The sequence below is a fragment of the Medicago sativa genome, chromosome 5 (genome assembly GCF_051527215.1).
Source record: "Medicago sativa cultivar Bolivia chromosome 5, Bolivia_mono, whole genome shotgun sequence".
Lineage (NCBI taxonomy): Eukaryota > Viridiplantae > Streptophyta > Magnoliopsida > Fabales > Fabaceae > Medicago > Medicago sativa.
The window spans coordinates 69,067,581-69,076,590 of NC_140753.1; the positions used below are offsets into that span (position 1 = coordinate 69,067,581).

General features: G+C 32.0%; 1 pseudogene across 1 annotated transcript; it reads left to right on the forward strand.

Moving 5' to 3' along the window:
• Positions 1 to 4,944: 4,944 nt before the first annotated feature.
• LOC146924404 (receptor-like protein EIX2) lies at positions 4,945 to 8,676 on the forward strand (annotated as a pseudogene). Its single transcript, XR_015011192.1, has one exon. The product of XR_015011192.1 is annotated as a receptor-like protein EIX2 (transcript).
• Positions 8,677 to 9,010: the final 334 nt, after the last annotated feature.

A 9,010-nucleotide genomic window follows, 5' to 3' on the forward strand; every position in this document is an offset into this window, starting at 1 on the left:
GAAATGTTAAAGCTTATTATAAACTCATTGCAGGTTTTTGTTTACATTTGTTATATTTTGCTTCAAATTTGAGTCTGAAGCTTCCTGCATCTATAATAATGGCTTTTATAGCACCTATTGCTTCCGAGTTCTGAGTCAGGTATATCAGAGGTGAAGGTTTACCTAAACGGTATTTTTTAAACCAACTATGTTTGTAAAGGTATGTATATGCATTAAAATTTTTGCCTCTTTTTACCGTGACAAAGATAACCGTGGAGCCTGTTAATAAGATGGAAATACTGCATATGACACTGATTTGTTCTGATATTCTATGTGATATTATAATTCATATTTCTGATGGTTTTTGTAGTTCTTATGCCACATAAGCAAATTATAATATTGTACAATGCTAAAATAAGAAAAATTTGACACTGCCTTGACTACTTTCCTTATGAAATGAGAAGTAGCAGCATTGGTCCCTGCATGATCAAAATCATAACAGAGCTCTCGAAAGAAAGAACTCCGATATACTTTACAATTCTAGCCTTTCAGAATATATGCAGTGACACAAAAAGGAAGACCTTTGCTTTGACTACCTTTCTATGTAGTTTTTGGATTACTTTGTATTACTTTTAGCCTTTTTCATTTATTCTTCTCACTATCAGTTTCTATTTCTCCATTATAGATGAATGGTTTGTCATAAGGGATCCATTTTTGTAGAGGGTACATGTCATGTTCAGAATTTGGTGCTTTCCTTCTCACCTTTTTAATTTTTTACTTAACCTTTCTGAGCTCATTAGGATCCATATTATATGTGTAAGTCTGTGTGACTTGCTGATAGACATAAATTGACAAAAAAAAAAAAAAAAAAAAGCATTCAGGATGAACGTTTCATTAAGGATACAAAAATATCACAAACTAGATGTAAGTCCGCACGTTGCGCGGATATCTTGAATATTTGATTTTTATAAGAGAATATCTTGAACAATTAGTTTGTGAATAGTTTACGAAAAAATATAACGACTAATTACACATGGACTATAGTTGTTCATAACCTATAAAATTGAATATAACGATAAAAGACATAGGTTGACATTGATTAAAAAGTATGCAAGTAAATAGTTACAACTGAGTGTAACTTATTGTGCAGGAAAGGTAGTTAGAGTGAGAGGTGAAGCTGAAAGTGAAAAATTGCTTTTATGGACAATAATAGAACAATTTGCTGTCATGTCATCCCAAACCCTTTTGTTCCATTTAGACTAACGTCGGTTTTATTCGATTAAGGACCGACATTGTCAGACTAGGATTTAAAATATGAATAATTGCGATGCTAGAAAGACGTTTGCTGGGATAAAGCTAATACGAGCTATTCTGATTCTATGTTGTATCCAAGTTTGTGCAATATTGGAATGTGTTTTCCCCGTCAAAATTGGCAGGTTCAGACGGATATCTACGTGGTCGAATTCCATTGCCATAGCTACTCATATTTGCCACTTTTGGAAGCAAAAGAGTGATACTTTTTTGCAATGGCGAAGTAACAACTTCTTGATATGATATTTTTCTTCCCAATTTTCCCTAATAATAGAACAGATTCCTAACAAACTCAAGCATCATATGATAGCACTTGTATTGATACCAGAAAACCAAATACTATCTAGAAATGTGGCATGTTTCCATATTTTTGGGATAAACAATGTGGCATTGCTGAAATTTTTCCTAGATATGTTGCTTGACTTGACATTCCTTTTGTTTTCATGGGTGTATTGCCCCATTTCTTAGAATTCTAGTCTTTGAGAGGATATGCAGTGACACAAAAGCAATCTTTTGATTCGCTGTCTTGAAATATTGTCAAACTAACCGTCATCCCAAACATGTACTAAATTGTCAACAACAAGAATGAAATTTTTTAAAATTATTAAAGGGAGTTAGGCTTTAAATGTTGTTTCAATATTTTGTCTTTCATGTGCTGCTACTTTTTTTTTTTTTGAAAGACTACTACTTATGTTTCTCTGTTTTAGTTGTTTCAATATTTTCTATTTCTTTGATGAAGGATAACAAAACCATAATTGTTCTCAAAACAATCAATTTGATTGTTTTTTTATTTTATTTTTTACAATATCAATTAATTATGACTATAATGACAAGGGATCATAGTCTATTAGATAGGATATCTCAGGTTGTTCTTCTTCATATATCATCATATCACATATAATAATATAAAATTTGGACTACACATTTATTAGCCAAAAAACCCTCATAAAGGATCGTTGCTCTTTTGGTCTCCTTATTTGCTTGTTTTCTTAAAAAATAATAACATTAAGGACTTATCATCTCGAAGCCTGAAGCTTTTAAAAATACAAAAAATAATAACATTAACGATTTGTGTATTTGTGACGCTATTTGTTCTACCTGAAGTGTTATTAAAGACAATTTTGTAATAGAGAAATGATATTTTGACAACCACTTTTTGACAACTTTCTCTCTCATACTCACATGATGTTGTTATCCTCTCTCTTCCTTTTTCTCTCTCCATTGTTTTTGATCAATAAGAAGTGAGAAAAACAAGGTTGTCAACAAAGTTGTCATCAAATAGATGTCAAAATATCATTACTCTTTGTAATTTTGGGAGGCCTAAAGAGATATGGAGGGGGCCTAAAAAGAAACCTCCAATATTATTTGAGGCCCATTTAGATGAGGCCCATATAAGATAATATGATATTTTGCTTAAAAAACTCATTTAGTTGTTGTCGGTGTCGATATCCTAATGCCACAAAAGCGTATGATGTGTAAGAAAACTTGACACTTAAACAAAATAATGGAAAATAACATGCCATGAATCTCTTGATATTTTTCTTTATCCTTTTTATTAGACCACTTTTAAATTCTTAACTATATCAATTATTTATTTAACAACATATCCCTTAATTATAGTATTATAAATTTTCTTCAACCTCTTACAAAAAAAAAAAAAAAATTCTTCAACTATAATAGAATTATGATTGGAAAATAAATTAATTCCCTATTGAAGAATATACTTGTAACACAATATCATTAGTCGATAAACTTAATGTAATTACCAACTTTTTTTAATTGAAATGAATATTTTGAGGACCAATTTCAATATGTAAATATATTTTACAATGACTAAAACAAAATACCATTGACCAAAACAAAATATATTCTATTTTTATATGAACTAAATTAAATTAATAATAGTTTTAAAGTTACTAAAACAAAATACCATTGATCAAAACCTGTGAAGCTCAGATACGAGATACAATACGGATACGATACTGCACCGATACGCTGATACGAGAAAATTTCAAAAATCAAGATACGATACGACTGTGATACGTTAATAAAAAAAATTATATAATTAAATGTACAATATAATTATAACCATTTTTTTAATATGCAAATATATTAACAAACAAAAGAAACCAATCATAGGCTCGTAGCACATCAACATGAATATAAATAATATTAACGATTAAGAGAGTGATGATTAGTCAATTACATACTCCCTCCGTCTCACAATAATTGTCTTTTTATCATTTTTTCTTTTTCTTAAAATAATTGTCACTTTAGAATACCAATGCAACATTTATTATTTTTTTCCATTATTATACCCTTATTTATTGAATTTCATCCAACTTAACTACTCCACTAACTACAATTAATAAGGGTGTTTTAGTAAATGATACTAATTTTACCATTAAAATCAACACAATTAATCATTTCCTTAATACCCGTGCATAAACCTTAAACGACCATTATTTAGAGACGGAGGGAGTACACAATATATCCCAAAAAGAGCGCCATAAGTGCTATATTATATCCAAAAGGAACATTGTTAGTGTTATACTATATCGATCCAAAAAAGAAGCACTATATATTCAAGAGTTAAGTTATTTTAGGTAACATTATTTGGGAATTATTGGGGCAGGTATAGGTGCAAGATAATTATCGGATACTTTCCTGATACGTATCGGGAAGTATCGGATAATTATTTTTTTAAAAAAATAAAATTTAATCTTTGGATACTCTTCTGATACGTATCGGTAAGTATCGGGTAGGTATCGGTGCAGGATACGCAGGGGATACGATACGTCATCCATTTTGAAGTATCGGGGCTTCACAGATCAAAACAAAATATTCTATATTTACAAAAACTAAAATAAAATAAATAATAGTTTTAAAGTGACTAAAATGAAAACGCTTGACATTTACAATAACCATTTGCATATTCAAATCCTTAAACTATAATTGAGAACACAAGTTTAATTTTTATCTCCCTCTATATCATTATACTATATAAAAAGAAGTAGACAATTTTGGTATGACCTTTTCTACTTCCAATTATTCCCTTAAGTAGATTTGATCTTACGAATATTGTTTTGTTGGTGTCATTTAAAAAGATAAGAATTAATATTATATTTGTTATATTTTCTATATTGTTGGTATCATTGAAAAAAGATAAGTTTAATTTGTCACAATATGAAAGTACAAAATATATATTATTCATACCTATAATTTTAATCAAAATCAAATTAATTTTAGACAAAATTTTATAAAAATTACCTTTCATAATTACCTTTCATGATTTTTTATTTATCTGTGTTGAAATAAATTTGCTTTTGAAACTAAACTTGCGCAAGCTTATTTTTTGTTCTTCTGAGTGTGGATTGTTTTTTCTTCTGTGCAAACCGTGTAAACTTGCGCCACTTTTGATTTTTCTTCAGTGCACTCTAAAAAATGCAGTAAGGAAAGTAAAGTTTTTAATTTTAAACGCGGTTGATAATATTCAATTGCTTGATTAAGTCTTTGATTTTGTTCTTAAATAGTAATAAGGTCGTTTTCTAAAAGAAAATAAAAAACAGTTCAGTCAACAATAAGGTAATCTTACAGAAATTTCTTTGAATCGTAATGTTAAAATAAGTACATTAAAATTTGAATAAGTAACTCAACTTCAATAATTCAAACAAAAATATTAGTAATAGTAACAATAATAGTCGATGACTCATAAAACGGTTAATTTAGGCATTTAAATAGAAAATAATCGTTTTCTTAGTTTCAGTCTCTTCTCATTTTGTTAGTTGATGGTTTTACTATGTCTTCTTCTATTTAAGTCTTCCCATAAAGTCCCACTCTTAAATATTTTGTTTATGAATGTGAGAAGTAATAAGTTGATTTATTACTTAGGCTGAACAAGATGAAGATGATGAGTACCGTTGTTTCTATCAAGTTAGTTGGAGCAATCTTTATTGTGTCGCAATTTGTGATTCTTTTGTCCAACTATTCTGGAGCTGTAGCTGCTGCAAAAAATGTTGCTTCTGTTTCTGGTGGTTGCAAAGAGAATGAGAAACATGCTCTCCTCGAGCTGAAGGCAAGCATGGTGTTAGATAACACTTCCCTTTTGCCTACTTGGGACAGTAAGAGTGATGGCTGCTGTGCATGGGAAGGAATCATCTGTAGCAATCAAACTGGCCATGTTGAAATGCTTGATCTAAATGGCGATCAGTTTGGTCCTTTTCGTGGCAAGATCAACGCATCATTGATGGAGTTGCGGCATTTAGAGTATTTGAACCTAAGTTTGAATTGGTTTTCAAAAAGTAATATCCCAGAATTATTTGGTTCTCTAAGTAACTTGAGATTCCTCGACCTCCAAAGTTCATTTCGTGGCGGAAGAATTCCAAATGATCTTGCTCGTCTTTCGCACTTGCAATATCTCGATCTTTCATGGAATGGCCTCGAGGGTACAATCCCGCATCAACTTGGAAATCTCTCTCATTTGCAGCATCTTGATCTCAGTGGGAATTTTGCCCTTGCTGGAACAATCCCTCATCAACTTGGAAATCTTTCTTATTTGCAGTACCTTGATCTTAGTAGGAGTGATCTTGTTGGAACCATTCCTCATCAACTTGGAAATCTTTCTCATTTGCAGCATCTTGATCTCAGTTCGACTTATGCCCTTGCTGGAAAAATCCCTCATCAACTTGGAAATCTCTCTCATTTGCAGTACCTTGATCTTAGTCGGAATGATCTTGTTGGAACCATTCCTCATCAACTTGGAAGCCTTTCAAAATTACAGGAGCTTCATCTTGGAGACAATCAAGGACTGAAAATTCATGACAAGAATAGCCATGCTGGAGGTGAGTGGCTTTCTAATCTCACTCTTTTAACCCATCTCGACTTGAGTTACGTACAAAATCTCAATTCTTCTCATGTCTGGCTGCAAATGATTGGTAATCTTAAAAAATTAGAAGAATTGAAGCTATCTCGTTGTGAGCTTTCTCTCTCTCATTCAATATTAAATTTATCTAATTCTCTTAGAATCCTTGACTTGTCTGGTAATAATGTACACATTGGAACTCTGGAATCTTCTAGAGATATGTGTAACTTACACTCACTATTCCTTGATAATAGCAATTTGAATGAAGACATTTCAACAATTCTTCTCAAATTATCTGGTTGTGCTAGAAACTCATTGCAAGATTTAAGTTTAACCAGCAACAAAATTAATGGCAAATTTCCAGACCTCTCAATATTCCCATCTCTAATAGAAATTAGCCTTTCAAATAATCTGTTAAGTGGGAAGGTGCCAGATGGTGACAGATTTCTTCCAACTAAATTGGAGTCTTTGAGATTTCGATCCAACTCTTTAGAAGGTGGAATTCCAGATTCATTTGGTAAGCTATGTTCATTAAAGTCACTAGACCTGTCAAGCAACAAGTTGAGTGAATATCTTTCAGTGATACTTCAAAATTTATCTGTTGGGTGTGCAAAGTTTTCGTTGCAAGATTTAAATTTGGGTAGAAACCAAATTATTGGCACGATACCTGACATGTCACCATTCTCAGCTTTAGAAAACTTGCTGCTATCTAAAAATCAATTATATGGCAAGATAATGCAAAAGTCTCCATTCCCTGATCAATTAATGAGTCTGTACTTGGATTCCAATAGTTTTGAAGGTGTGATCACAGACTCTCACTTTGAAAACATGTCGAGTTTAATGGATTTAAACTTGAGCTCCAATTCATTGACTCTGAAATTCAGTGAAAATTGGGTGCCCCCATTTCAATTGAATACCTTATATTTAAGGTCTTGTACTCTGGGACCTAGTTTTCCAAAATGGTTGCGGAGTCAAAAACATCTTGAACTAGTGGACATTTCTAATGCTGGAATCGAAGATGTAGTTCCTGCGTGGTTTTGGAATCAAACAACATATCAAATGTTTATGAATATTTCTTACAATAATCTCACAGGCACAATTCCAAAGTTGCCCATAAGGTTTTCTGAATATTCTCAAGTAATTCTGGATTCAAATCAATTTGAAGGTTCAATCCCACCATTTTTTCGAAGTGCAACATTGCTACAGATGTCCAAGAACAGGTTTTCAGATACTGATTTGTTGTTGTGTACCAATACTACGGTTGATAGATTGCGTATATTGGATCTTTCAAAGAATCAATTATCAAGCCAACTCGCTGATTGTTGGAGTCATTTGAAAGCTTTGGAATTTATAGATTTGAGTGACAATACTTTGACTGGTGAAGTTCCAACCTCGATGGGATCATTACTTGAACTTAAGGTATTGATATTGCGCAACAATAGCTTAACAGGGAAGTTACCAGTCTCCTTAAAAAATTGCTCAAACCTGATCATGCTAGATCTTGGAGATAATAGATTCTCAGGACCAATACCACATTGGTTAGGACAACAATTACAAATGTTAAGCTTACGAAGGAACCAATTCTATGGTAGTCTTCCACAAAGTCTTTGTTACTTAACAAACATTCAGTTGTTGGATCTCTCTCAAAACAAATTATCAGGACAAATTTTCAAATGCTTGAAGAATTTTTCAGCAATGTCTCAAAATGTTTTCTCTAATAGAACCATAATCTTGGCTTTATCTTACCCAATTGGATTTAGAATTGCCCTTGGTTATGAAGGCTATGATTTGGTTGCATTGTTGATGTGGAAAGGTGCAGAACGACTATTCAAGAATAATGAACTAATTTTGAGAAGTATCGATATATCAAGCAATCAATTGACAGGAGACATTCCAGAACAAATAGGAAACTTGGTAAAATTGGTGTCATTGAACTTATCAAGCAACAATTTGACCGGAGAAATTACTTCAAGGATTGGAAGGTTAACATCACTTGAATTTCTTGACTTGTCAAGAAACCACTTCTCTGGTCCGATTCCTCCTTCTCTAGCTCTAATTGATCGCCTTTCTTTGTTGAATCTGTCCGATAACAACTTGTCTGGAAGAATTCCAATTGGCACACAGTTACAGAGTTTCGATCCCTCAAGTTATCAACAAAATGCTGATCTTTGTGGGAAACCACTTGACAAAGTATGTCCAGAAGATGAAGAAAATGAACATAAAAAACCAGAAACACCTGAAGAAAGCAGTCAAGAAGATAAAAAGCCAATTTATTTGAGTGTGGCATTGGGATTTATCACAGGATTTTGGGGACTCTGGGGATCATTGCTGCTTAGCCAGAACTGGAGACATAAATACGTCCTGTTCTTGAACAATATAATTGACACCGTGTATGTGTTTATGATGCTCAATGCAACTAAATTTCAAAGGTGGCTTAGAAGCTTGCTGGTAACGTTTTCTTTCCCTCCTTTATTCTTACCGTTATATACTGTAGTCAAAAGTCTAACCACTTAAATAAGGCATGAATACATTACAAATATAGAGATATATTTGTAATTACTTGATAAGTGTATTAGGCCTACTAGCCAATATCGTGATCTCAATTTGTTTATAGGTTTTCTGTTAATCAGTTAAGCTTGAGCATTTTACTCAAAAAATTGTAGACCAATTTTGATAAGGATGACTAAAGACTTAGAGCATTTTACTCAAAAAATATTAATTTAAAGCAAATAATAAGACACATGAATAGCCTATATATGAATCCCCAACTGACCTTACAACCAAACTGTTACGTAAATATTATAATTTTATTTTCTAAACAAAACATTTGTGTATATTTTTCTAAATTTTAGGATGATT